Genomic DNA, 12,097 nt, shown 5'->3' on the forward strand with positions numbered 1-12,097 from the left:
CCAAAGCAGCAGTCAGGGGATGAGCCTCCCACGGAACATGGGGCCCAAGAAAACACAACCCTTTATAGCTTATTGCTAGGTCTTCCCCTGTGATCTGGCATGATGCCATTTGTCCGGGCCGCCGCCAGCGCAGGGGAGAGGGGCTTGTTTTAAACTCCCTTGACAGTTGGTTAAAGCAATCGTGACAGCATTGACTTCTGCTGGAGACAGAGGCCTGCGGTGTGAGCAGGCTTGCCTTCGTGGGCGTGGGCGATCCCGGTGAGTACAGCTCCTGATGAAAGGAGCCTGGCTCTCACATACCTGCCACAGGGAGCCTCGGAGGCTTTCTTTGCCGGAAGGAAGCTGCGAGTCAGCAGAACAGCACTGATGTAGTGTGCTTGGGACTGGCCTAGCAGGGAGCACGGCAGGTCTGGGGCAGGGTGCACAGGAGATAACAAAAGGTGCTGCTGGCTGAGGGCCAGGATGGGAGTAGCAGAGGGGGCACGAGGAGGCTGCTGCGTTGGCAGAGGTGCTTTGGGCTTGACAACATGGGCCAGGGCTTCTGCTGGCCAGTGCTGTGGCCGGCTGGTATTAGACGGAAGCCCAGGACTGGAGGAGTTGGGGGAGCTACAGGGCAGAACTAAAGTGCACTGGTAGCGTTGGGTGTGTGATCGTGGACTGCAGTGACAAGGGGACGGGTCAGGACTGAGGTGCCCTGTGTACAGCCAAGGGCCAAGCCTGGGAGAGCTTCTCCCGCCCCTGTTAATCCCTCACTTCCGTTAAAGTCGTAGCACTCTAGAACCGGAAGGGGCCTTGTGAGGTCATCACGTCAGGGCCCTGCCCTCACGGCAGGACCAGGCACCTTAGACATCCCTGACAGGTGTCTGTCTAACCTGCTCTTAAATATCTCCAGAGATGGATGTTCCACAACCTCCCCAGGCAATTCATTCCAGTGTTCAACCACCCTGACAAGACGTTCTTCCTAATGTTCTACCTAAACCTCCTTTGCTGCAGTTTAAGCCCATCGCTTTTGTCCTGTCCTCAGAGGTTGAGGAGAATCATTTTTTTCTCTCCTTCTTATAACAACCTTGGAAATGGTTATCATGTCCCCTTTCCAAAACAAACAACCCCAGTTCTGTGAATCTTCCCTCACAGGTCATGTTTTCTAGACCCTCAATCATTTCTGTTGCTCCTCTCTGGACATTTTCCAGCGTCTCCGCATTTTCCTGAAGTGCAGCATCCGGAAAGGGACACACCGCTAGGGCTAGGCAGCATGCAGAAACCAGAAGAATGACAACTCTTGTCCTGCTTATGACGCTCCTGCTAGTAAATCCCAGAATGACGGTCACTTTTTTAGCAACAGCCTTCCGCCGTTGACTCATATTTAGCATGTGCTCCATTCATCTACACCCGCCTCCCATGCAAGGTGCCCCTCCCTCCAGCCGGGCACACAATACTCACAAGCATGAAGACAAAGCAAGCAGTGATAAGCAGATTGGCAATAGCCACTGCATTCATCCCAGTGCTGATAGCCAGCGAGATGGCCAGGGCTGGGTAGGACAGCAGCGCCACTGTCAGCATGAAGAAAAGAAACCATCCTGCTACCACCTGAGAGCCCGTCAAACCAGCAAGACAGACAGGTCTGGTGAATGGCTGGGCTACAAAACCTGGAGAGCTGCCCTGAGAGCCCTGGCCGCGGTAGCAAGTTGTTCGGGCGAGGGGTAACGGGGTTCAGATGTGGCTGCAGTGAAGCAGAAGCCAGGAATGCCGCTAAAAACAGAAAAGTTGGCTGGGAACGGGCAGCCAGCTTCACCCTGCATTCCTGCTGCGGGTCAGGCTTTTTGTAACTCGCTGTCCAGCTCCATTTCACTCCACGAGTTGTTCCTGAATATCAGACTGCCTCCAACCACCCACAGTGTTCACCCCATGCAGCAACACTGGGGACGCTACCACCTGCTTTGCGTAAAGCCGGTTGTGTTGCTTAGCTTAGAAGTTAAGCATGAACAGCCCCAATTCAAGACATCAAAGGGACTTATGCAAGAATAAGGGGTGGGGTGGGTTAAGGGAACATATCAATTCTTTACCAATCATCCAGTTAGTAACACCAGAAAAGAGAACTCCTGGAGCAGTGCTCATGGCCATAAGGTCTCCAGTCAGCTCTGTGATAGCCGCTGGTGTAGTGGCGGCTGCGAGGACAGAGCAAAGGTTATTGTATGTGCTTAGAGGTAATCGACTGCTACAACAGGGCACATCATCCTTTGATAGCACATGTGCCAGCCACGCAAAAGAACTTTGTCTTAGAAGGAAAAACTCTCAGACTGAAGAATTTGGAAACAGACTGAGATGCGGTTCTGGCATTCGACCGTGCAAACCCTATATTGGACGGATAAGCCATGAGAGAAGCTTCAGACTCAAACACTGCCCAGAGATCCTCACCCCCACAGCGAACCACTGCCTCTTGGGACAAAAAGGGGCCATAGAGAGGTTAGCAGTATTGCCAGCGATGCCTCTGTATAATGTCAAGGGGGCTGGGGACTAGTCTTTGCTTTACTGCCGACTCGCGAGCCATCCTCAAGCAAGTGGGGTAGCTGCTCTGTGCCTCAGTTTCCTAATGCATAAAGTGGAAGGGATGACACTGAGCTGAACTATGGGGCTGTCCTAAGGGTTCCATTATGGTCTGTAAAAGGCTCTGAGGTCCCTGAGTGGAAGGCGCCCTGCAAAGTCCCCATCCCCGCCCACAGAGAACAACCCTGAATATCGCAGAGGTGGAAGGCCCCGGGCTGGCTCTCACCTACCTCTGAGAAGCTGGTTCCCACGGAAAGCAGAATGTGAACTCAAATCCAGCCTGGCTGTGACCATATGTCACCCAGCTGGGCCCAGTGAAACGGGCTGGTCTTGGCAGCTACGGGGGCCTGTGTTGCCACTGGCACTAACTGGTGTCTGCACGGGCAGACTTTGCAGCCAGCCAAGCAAGGCTGGACTCTGACAGACCCTCGCCCTTGGAGCGCTCTCTGGGCACAGCACTGGCAGAAGGCAGGCTGAGGGGAGCTGGAGTAGCGGTCAATGGCTCCATATCTGGATGTTGGTCTGTTTCAAGCGTAGGGCTGCAAGGCTCGGTTCCGGAGCCAGTGTTATTCGACATCTTTATTAATGACCTGGGTGAGGGACTGGGTTGCACCCTCGGCAAGTTTGCGGATGACACAAAACTAGCGGGAGAGGTAGGTGCATTGGAGGGTAGAGAGAGAATCCAGAGTGACCTGGATAAATTGGAGGACTGGGCCAAAAGAAATCTGATGTGGTTCAACAAGGAGAAGTGTAGAGTCCTACACCTGGGGCGGAAGAATCCCAAACATTGTTACAGGCTGGGGACCGACTGGCTCAGCAGCCGTATGATGGAAAGGGACCCAGGGGTTGTGGTGGGTGAAAGGCTGGATATGAGTAAACAGTGTGCCCTTGTAGCCAAGAACGCTAACGGCATACTAGGGTGCATTAGGAGGAGCATTTTGAGCATATCTAGAGAAGTAGTTATTCCTCTTTATTTGGCACTGGTGAGGCCACATCTGGAATATTGTGTCCAGTTTTGGACCCCCCAGTATAAAAAGGATGTGGATTTGCTGGAGCAGGTTCAGCGGAGGGCAACAAAAATGACTAAGGGGCTGGAGCACAAGACCTATGAGGAGAGGCTGAGGGATTTGGGCTTGTTTAGTTTACAGAAGAGAAGACTTAGAGGTCATTTAATAGCAGCCTTCAACTTCCTGAAGGGGAGCTCTAAAAAGGAGGGTAAGAAACTGTTCTCAGTGGTGTCAGATGGCAGAATAAGGAGCAATGGTCTGAAGTTGAAGAGGGAGAGGTGTAGGTTAGATATTAGGAAAAACTACTTCCCTACGAGGGTGGTGAAGCACTGGAATGTGTTGCCTAGAGAGGTGGTGGAATCTCCATCCCTTGGGGTTTTTAAGTCCCGGCTGGACAAGGTCCTGGCTGGGATGACTTAGTGGGGTTGATCCTGCCTGAAGCAGGGGGCTGGACTAGATGACCTCCTGAGGTCCCTTCCAGCCCTGTGCTTCTGTGGAACTGCTGCACAGGCTGCAATGGGGGCAGGTGGCTGTATCTTGTCTCCGGGGGCTGATCCTGGATCCTGGAGCAGGGCAGGGTCCCCAGTTCAGTGGCACAGCCCTGTTAGTATGAGAGACTGCAGAGGAGAAGCAAAACTTCAAAGCTGGGTCCTGGCCAGTGAAACTGAGGATTCCCACCCACCGCCCTGAATTCCCTACCCACTGTGCCTGGCTCCCCACCAGCCACGCAGGGGTGACGATGCTTCAGCCGGGGCTCAGGGCACCACGGCGAATGTTTTGTAGCGGGTCTGAAGGAACTGAGCCACAGCAGACCAGGAGGTGCGGGCGGGTGTCGGGGGCACTGAGCCCCATGCAGGAAGAACGAAGCGCAGAGCTGTCCCGGCCATAGGACAGTTTGGAGCAACTGACCCAGGCCCTGTGTTTGGGGGACCCTGCAGCAACCAGCTCAACCATCCTCTGGATGGGACCTGCGGGCTCCAGGGCAATCTGCGGGGTTATCTGGGGGGGTGGGGCCGGCATGGGGCAGCAGGGGGTGTGGGCCCCCCCCGCACTCACTGCAGCAGCGGGAGCTGGTGAGATCCAGCAGCCTGCTCCACTCTGCCAGCCGTCTCTCAGCTGGCTGCGCTGCACTTCACCACAGTGGTGGAAGGCAAAGAGCCCTGGGGCAGGGCCCAGCTCCCACCCCCATGGCGAAGGGGGGCTCCAAACCCTTCTGCAGCCCCACGTCAGGCCCTTGTTACTCCCCCAGCTTGCATCGTGTGGAAGGAGGGGGCTTTGGGCAAGGGGTGCGCTGGGGTGGGGTGGGAGCAGGGCCTGCAGCAGAAGGGTTGCCCTGCCCCATTCCCACATAGGGAGGGCCCTGGATATAACCTCTGGGTGTTTTTTGCACAGAGACACAACCTTGTAAGCAAACAAAGCCAATCTCCCAACAGCTCGTCCTGCACCAGCCAAGCCAGGAGCTGAACCTCGCCTCGGTGCGGTTGTTGTAGCTGAGGAGGACGGGGTAGCTGGTCGACCCAGGGTCACGCCTGCATTTCAGTACCCCCCGTGGGAATCTGGCGGTCAGAAAGCAAGGCCCCGGGCTCAGCAAAGCCTCCAGCCCCCATGAGCTGCCCCAGATCCTGTTTCCAGTGGGTCACTCCCGGCCTGCCTGGCGTGCTCAGCTGGGAGCTGCTGGCTGGTGCTGAGGACTCTCTGCAGCCACTTGGTGTCTGGCTCCACAAGTCTGGGTTTCCAGGGGCTGGGGAGGGGCAGGTCCAAGTCGCTGCTGCTGGAGCCGCCTCCAGACTGCTCCTGCCAGAGCCCTTCCAGCCCTGGCACTGCCTCAGCCTCGCACCATGGCACCTCCCGACTCAGTCCCCCTCTTCACCAGCTGTGGGGAGCCTTTAAACTGTCCTTCCCCGGGGAACACGCTTGGGGCTGCCCAAGCCTGGGACTGCTCCCTCCTCCCAGCCCTTCGTCAGTGTGGGGCTGCTGGCCCAATCCCTCGGCTAGCTGCAGTCAGTCACAAACCCGTTCTGCCACCCAGGCCCGAGGGGGCCAAGGCCCCAGCTTACACCAGTCCCACGAACCTGGATCCCAGCCCCAGCAGTGGGCCCAGTGCTGCCTCTGAGGCCAGTCCCACACCACCCAGCACTGTAACTGGTGTTTATTGGTTATCCTCACAGAGGGGATCCAAATTCCCTTCCCCCCGCGGAGGCTGGTTCTCCACCAGTGCAGAACTGAAAACCCAGGCGGAGAGGTGACCCGTGGTGTGTGTGCAGGAAGCACCCCCTGGCATGAAGCATCCCACAGACTCACTGCCCAGGTCACTGCCAGGAAGAGGCTGGCCAGCGCGAGTGACAGCTGTTCTTTCACATGTGCCTGGCTTTGGTTAGGTCATCCTCCTGCGTGCCCTACCCCAGCGGCCAGTGGCTCTTGTGCCCGTCCTCTGCAAAAGTCAGGAGGGAGATGGGCAGGGCGGAAGCACGCTGCAGAACCTGGCTCTGGATGGGCTGAGCCCAGCTGAGGTGGGGCACAGAGCCCAGGAGAGGATGCTCCCCGAAGAGCGACGGTAGTTATACAAAACGCACCTGCCGCCTGTTTGCACCCTCAGGCTCCCGTCTCCCGAAACGCTGCCCTGTGGAGGTGGGGGGCTGGCCTTTGCCTGACGGACCATCGTGTCCCTTCAGAACAGAATCGCCCTGCTGAGATGCCCAGGGAATGGGGGGCTCTGGGGCAGCTCTGCCTGAGTAAAGGCCAAAACCTGAGAGTGGATCTTTCATGACCACCGGCGTCCCAGACTCCCACCAGACGTCACCCTGGCACAGCCCCAAACGCCAGGCTGGGGAATATGTCGCTTCTGGCTCGGAGTGCGGGTACCTGAGCCCTTGGCATCCTATCCTGTGGCCTGTGGGGATCTGGCATCCAGTGCTCAGCTTGGCAGAGCCGGCAGGAGCAGAGCTGGAAATGGCCAGGCTTGCCCGCAGCAGGGGGTGCTCAGCAGCCGGCCAGGTCCCCTGCAGGCATTCAGCTCTCCGAACCTCGCTAGCTGTTACAGCAGAGGCGGTGACGCTGAGTCTGCCCCTGGGCGACACACCGAGGGGCTGCGGATTGCAATACCCACATGGCTAGTTCTCGCCACAACATGTGCTGCACTATGGACTGGTTGGTAGCAAGCTCCTTATCCCATATCCTGCCGGCTTCTGCACCCCCAGCATCTTCTGCGCTGGCCTCTCGAGATAAACCTCTGAACAAAGTTTTAATAAGCTGCCCGCCCTCCTTGACCTTTCTACCCAGATCTCGTCTCCTGGCAAACCACCAGCCACGTTCACTCAGCACTTTTTTATGAATGGATTTCAAAGCTCTTTATCAAAGGGGATCAGTATCATTATCTCCAGTTTACAGACAGGCAAACTGAGGCACAGGGCTGGGGAATGACTTGTGCAAGGTTCCCCAGGAGGTCAGTGGCAGATTAAGGAAAAGAATCCAGATCTGCTGAGTGCCAGTCTTGTATTTATTCCTTAGGCAACACTGCCCACAAGCTTGCCACTTTCCTGCTCTCACCATCCAGCCCCTGGGAGCTGGCTGAGTCCCTGCAGAGGGTGGCACCAGTCTTTGGTCTCAGGAACTCACCAGCCTGGCACAGGCTCTGCCATGGTGCTGGTAGCTCCCAGTGGGGCTCATCAGCCAGGAAATAAGCATTAGCCTCATTGCAGTGGTGGTGGTGGGGCACGTCCTGACACATGGATATTCCCATCACTTGAGGCATCTGCTTCCTGCAGACACAGTGTGTTGGGAGGGCAGCTTCTAGCAGCTTCCAGGTGTGTCTGCTATGGTCGGAGCCAGGCCAGCAAGCGGGGTGAATCTGCACTGACCCTCAAGTGGAGCTACATCGATCGGCACTGGCCGAGGCTCTGGACCAATAGAGGTGCGTGTCTTTGGTTACCCGCTGTCACAGCTCAGGGTGGAGACCCGCAGAACTGCATCCAGTGGTGTGCAGCGTGGGCCAGCCCCGAAGTGGAGTAGGGAACAATGGGGAGGGTGGGGCTGGAGAGCGGGGTGCAGAGTGACACCTGGAATTCAGCATGTCGTGGGACACCGGAATCCCAGGACTCTTTGTTCAGGCCACATTTTCCAGAGCCTGGCGAAGTGCTGAACTGAACACCTGGCCTTATCTTTGAGTTTACCCTCCTAAAACAGAACACAACTGAAGTTCCTGTGTCGTCCGGCCTGGAGAGAGCCAAATGCCTCCAGGGGAAGTGTCCAAATGAGCTGCTGGGGTTTCGTTTGTTTGTTCATTCAGCTTTGGAAGATTCACCAGACTGCTGCAGAATGCTCACCTGATAGACCCGCAGAATCCCAGGGCTGGAAGGGACCTCAGGAGGTCATAGAGTCCAGCCCCCTGCTGCAAGCAGGATCAACCCTCACTAAGTCATCCCAGCCGGGACTTAAAAATCTCTGGGGACGGAAAATCCACCACCTCTCTAGGCAACACATTCCACAGCTTCACCACCCTCCTGGGGCAGTAGGTTTTCCTGATATCCAACCTACGCCTCCCCCTCTGAAACTTCACACCGTTGCTCCTTGTTCTGCCATCTGTCACCACTGAGAACAGTTTCTCTCCATCCTCTTTGACCTCAATGTGCATTTTTGCAGGAAAAAAGTTCCCAATGAAAACTTTCACTTCTGCTACGCAATGCGTCCGCCTCTTGTGCCGAGCAGCCGCACGCTGACTCAGTTTCCCCAACCTGGAGACGAAGCTGGTGCAAACTTGCCTCTCTCTGCAAAAGCAGCTGTTCCCGTCTGCTTCTCAGTGTTTGCGCAAGGAGCCCCCTCAGGTGACATGTGGGGCCCAGGGTTCACTGCCGAGTTCGGGCTGCTGATCGGGTCACTAGTGCAACGAGAGCTGTTCGCTCCCCACATCTCTCCCACCGCCTGGGAGCGCCAACGCATTGCCAAACGTGTGCCATGTCCTTCGAGGGCCTTGCGCCGGCCTTGGCGCTGGCCACCCCATCCCTGGGGGAGGGAGAGCAGCGGCGTAGGGTCTTGTCAGTACAGCACTTACTTAAACCCTTCTGCGAAGCACCTGCCCGCAGGCTTGACTCCCGGCCATCCCCGCACGGGCAGGGGCGACAGGCCAAGCGTGGCAGCCAAGCAGCCGCTTTGCACCTTTGGAGCTATACCGTACCGTGCCCTGCCCGTGCTGGCAAACCCTTCACTGGTGTGTCACCCCCTACGTCAGGAGACCCCAGCCCGCCCCACTGGAAAACACCTCAGGACTGAGCCTGCCATGAGTGCGGTTAACGGCTGTGGTTCCTCAGCAGGGCAGCGCAAGGCCTGCTCAGCACACCTAGAGGTGCGGTGGGACTCTGCAGTTCGGGGGAGGCGCGATAGGGCCGCTTGGGCAGAGCCTGGGACATGATTCGCTTTGAGAGCTGTTTATTACATGCGTCACATACATGGCCACGTGTTCAGCGCGCGTACGTACACGAGACGATGGAGGGAGTCACGCAGGGCACAGATAACGCTTCGGGGTGGGCACGCGGGCTACGTGAACGGCTTTACACCCAGGGTGAAGCTCACACACAGTACCAGGCCAGAGGAGCAGCCTTCCGGCTAGGAGTTACGCAGGGGTGTGCACCGGGGAAGGAGGAATCCACCGTCCAGTCTACACCTGGGCCCTGGGAACCCGTCTGCAGCCCTTCTGGGGTCCTGGCTCCACACCTGGGGTGAAGCAGGAGCTATGATCCCCACACCCCGCCAAGCCTGGGGTTTGGACCAGCAGAGCTGTGTGATGTTGGATCATGGGCTACACCATCATCCTGCCTCCAACCCCGCTTTCTGTGGCGCTCTGCCACGGGAAGAGTCGGGGGGTCCTTGCTGCACTGGGAGGTCTTGTCCACCCTGCGTCGCTGGGTGAATTTCCCCTGCGATGAGTCCCCCTCTCCTAACGCAGCTGAGTTAAACTGCCCTGGAAGGGGAATGGAAAAGTGCCCGATGCACCAAAGAGAACAAGAAATACATAACGTCAGAATGAGAAACCCAGAGCTTTACAGAACAAGATCTTGGAAAAACCTGTTCTTTCTTCATGCTCCTGCTGGGGCCGGGCTCAGGAACCTCCATTTCCCCTGCTTGGGGCAGAGTTCTGCTCCCATAGGGACCGATGACATAACACACTGAGTCCGATCGAGGACTTAAAGCAGAGGGTTTGACCGTAGGTGTTTGGGGTACCTGCCTAGCTCTGGCACCAAGCTAAATGCTGTCCCATACGGGCTTGAACTGTATGCAGGGAAATCAGTCCAGGGCCTAATCCAGGAGCCTGAATTCAGGAGATGACAGGCAGCCGAAAGGATCTTTTAAGAAGAGAGAACCATTTTTGTTACAATTAAGCCTTCACACCCGCAGCCAGCTGCTGATCGGAGCAATACAGCTCAGCTGTAAGAATGCAGTTACAAGGGTCTGTGAGGTCTGGTGCTGTGCACGCACAGGTTCAGGGTGACCTTTCTGGGCTCACCAAGGCAGTCGTGTTCCAGTCCTCCCACATTTAGGGTGCTGCCTCTGTTGTCAGAAGTGTGGTTGGAAAGAGGCACGTGGATCATTGTATCAGAGCGGGAGCCGTGTTAGTCTGTAGCTTTGAGAACAACAAGAAGTCCTGTGGCACCTTATGGACTAACAGATATTTTGGAGCATCAGCTTTCGTGGGCAAAGACCCACTGACTCATGCGTCTGATGAAGTGGGTCTCTGCCCACGAAAGCTTATGCTCCAAAATATCTCTTAGTCTATAAGGTGCCACAGGACTTCTTGTTGTGGCTCACTGTGTGATTGTAGCTTACAGGGCATCTCTGTTGAGTTCCTCATCCAGGCACAGTCCCTTTCTCTGCAACACTCCCTTTGTTTTTCAACAACAGAAAAATAACTTGAGAGTATAAGAAACATTACAGCCTGGCTAACTGCGGTCTACCACCACCCAAATACGCCAGAGCCCATTGTAATGCAGAGACAAAGGAGAGGCTGGAGTTTAATGTAGTTTTACCCTTTGTGATGCATCTGTGAATAGGATATTTCAAACTTTTATTGTATTCTTCTTCTGAATGTTTGTGTAGGACAGCTGCTGCCCCATTTCCATGCTCCACCCCAGAGGTGGCTGTACTTTTGCAATGGGTGAACCTATGTGACCCATTCGCTTTATACGGGATACAGGTAACAATGGGTTGTGTACTTGGGGGTGAAGGTTGCTGTACAAATGGAAGTTGGCATCAATGAACTCCACACTCTTGCAATGGCTCGTTTCTTTGAAGCACCTCCTGCCATGTTACTCATCGGGGATATTTAATTGCTGGTGTCAGAGTTTACTGCTGTGACCAGAAACACACGAAATAATGAACCTAACGCTCTGGAATGTAGCAGCAGCTGGATTCTTCCTTGGTGTAAATGAGCATACCCCACAGCGTTCACTGCAACGTCACACCAGCTGAGAATCCAGCCCAGCGCCTAGTTGAGGGCGTCAGCCACAGAGAGTCAGCTAGTCTCTGTACAAGCCGAGGCTACTCAGAATAGAGCATTCTTGCGCTGCGCTCGGACTTCGTCACTGGTTCTGCTGTGGCCACGTTCCCATGGGCTGGCCATTCTCAGCCCCATCTCAAGCAAAATTTTTTTCGAAGGCAAACCCCAGTGACACGTCCTTTCACAACTCAGTGGCTGGGCTGGGCTGGTGAAACTTCACAAACTGCAGTTCTGGGACGCGCAAATGGACAACACAAGACCAGTAAGAGCCGCAGTGTCAAGGGGCAGGCGAGAAGTCTGGTTAATGGCCAAGCCCTAGGACTCCTTCATCTGGGGCTTACAGTGGTCTGAACAAGGTTGAGGGAGGGCTGCCAGACTTTGGGGGCAGCAGCATAGGTGGGAAACTGCTGAAAGACGCCCCTCAGCCACCCAGCTCAATCTGCACCCCCTTGTGGTCCTCCCTCCACACCCGCTTTCAGTGCTGCCATCAGCAACACAGCCAGAGCCCACCTGCAGGACCTTCAGCCAGACCTTCTGCTTGGGCACTGTGCCTGCTGAGTGAGGGCAGAAGGTTCCACAGTGAGGAGAAGATGACTGGGAGAGAGGGAAAGCAGAGGTGGCCAATGAGGTTAACTAACAAGATTCTCATTGCAGCTTAAGTAGACGCACACATCCCTCCTGTCTACCTGATCCACACAACGGCAACCTATCCAGGACTCGGAGTGTGTTGTGGTGTGTGTGATGGGAGATAGCTGCAAAGAACACTCTGGAGCCAAACCTTCTCAAAGTTCAGGTGTGTCCAGATCTTGGGGAGAGGGTAGGGTAGGGGTGGGACAAGCTGGGTCCACTTAGAGGCATAGGAGCAAATCGGAATCCAGGTCTGAACCCCTCCTTTCAGCCCGGGGTGTTGGAGCCTGAAGTTCTAGATCTACGGTGTTGCACAACTTGGCAAATAAAAACAAGATCATCTGTGAGTCCGCACCACACTGGTGAGACGGACCTCTGGCGCTGTCCGCTTTTGTCATGGCTAGTCTAACAATGGGAATCAGCTGAGACCGAC

Source organism: Carettochelys insculpta, chromosome 7 (assembly GCF_033958435.1).
Source record: "Carettochelys insculpta isolate YL-2023 chromosome 7, ASM3395843v1, whole genome shotgun sequence".
Classification (NCBI taxonomy): domain Eukaryota; kingdom Metazoa; phylum Chordata; order Testudines; family Carettochelyidae; genus Carettochelys; species Carettochelys insculpta.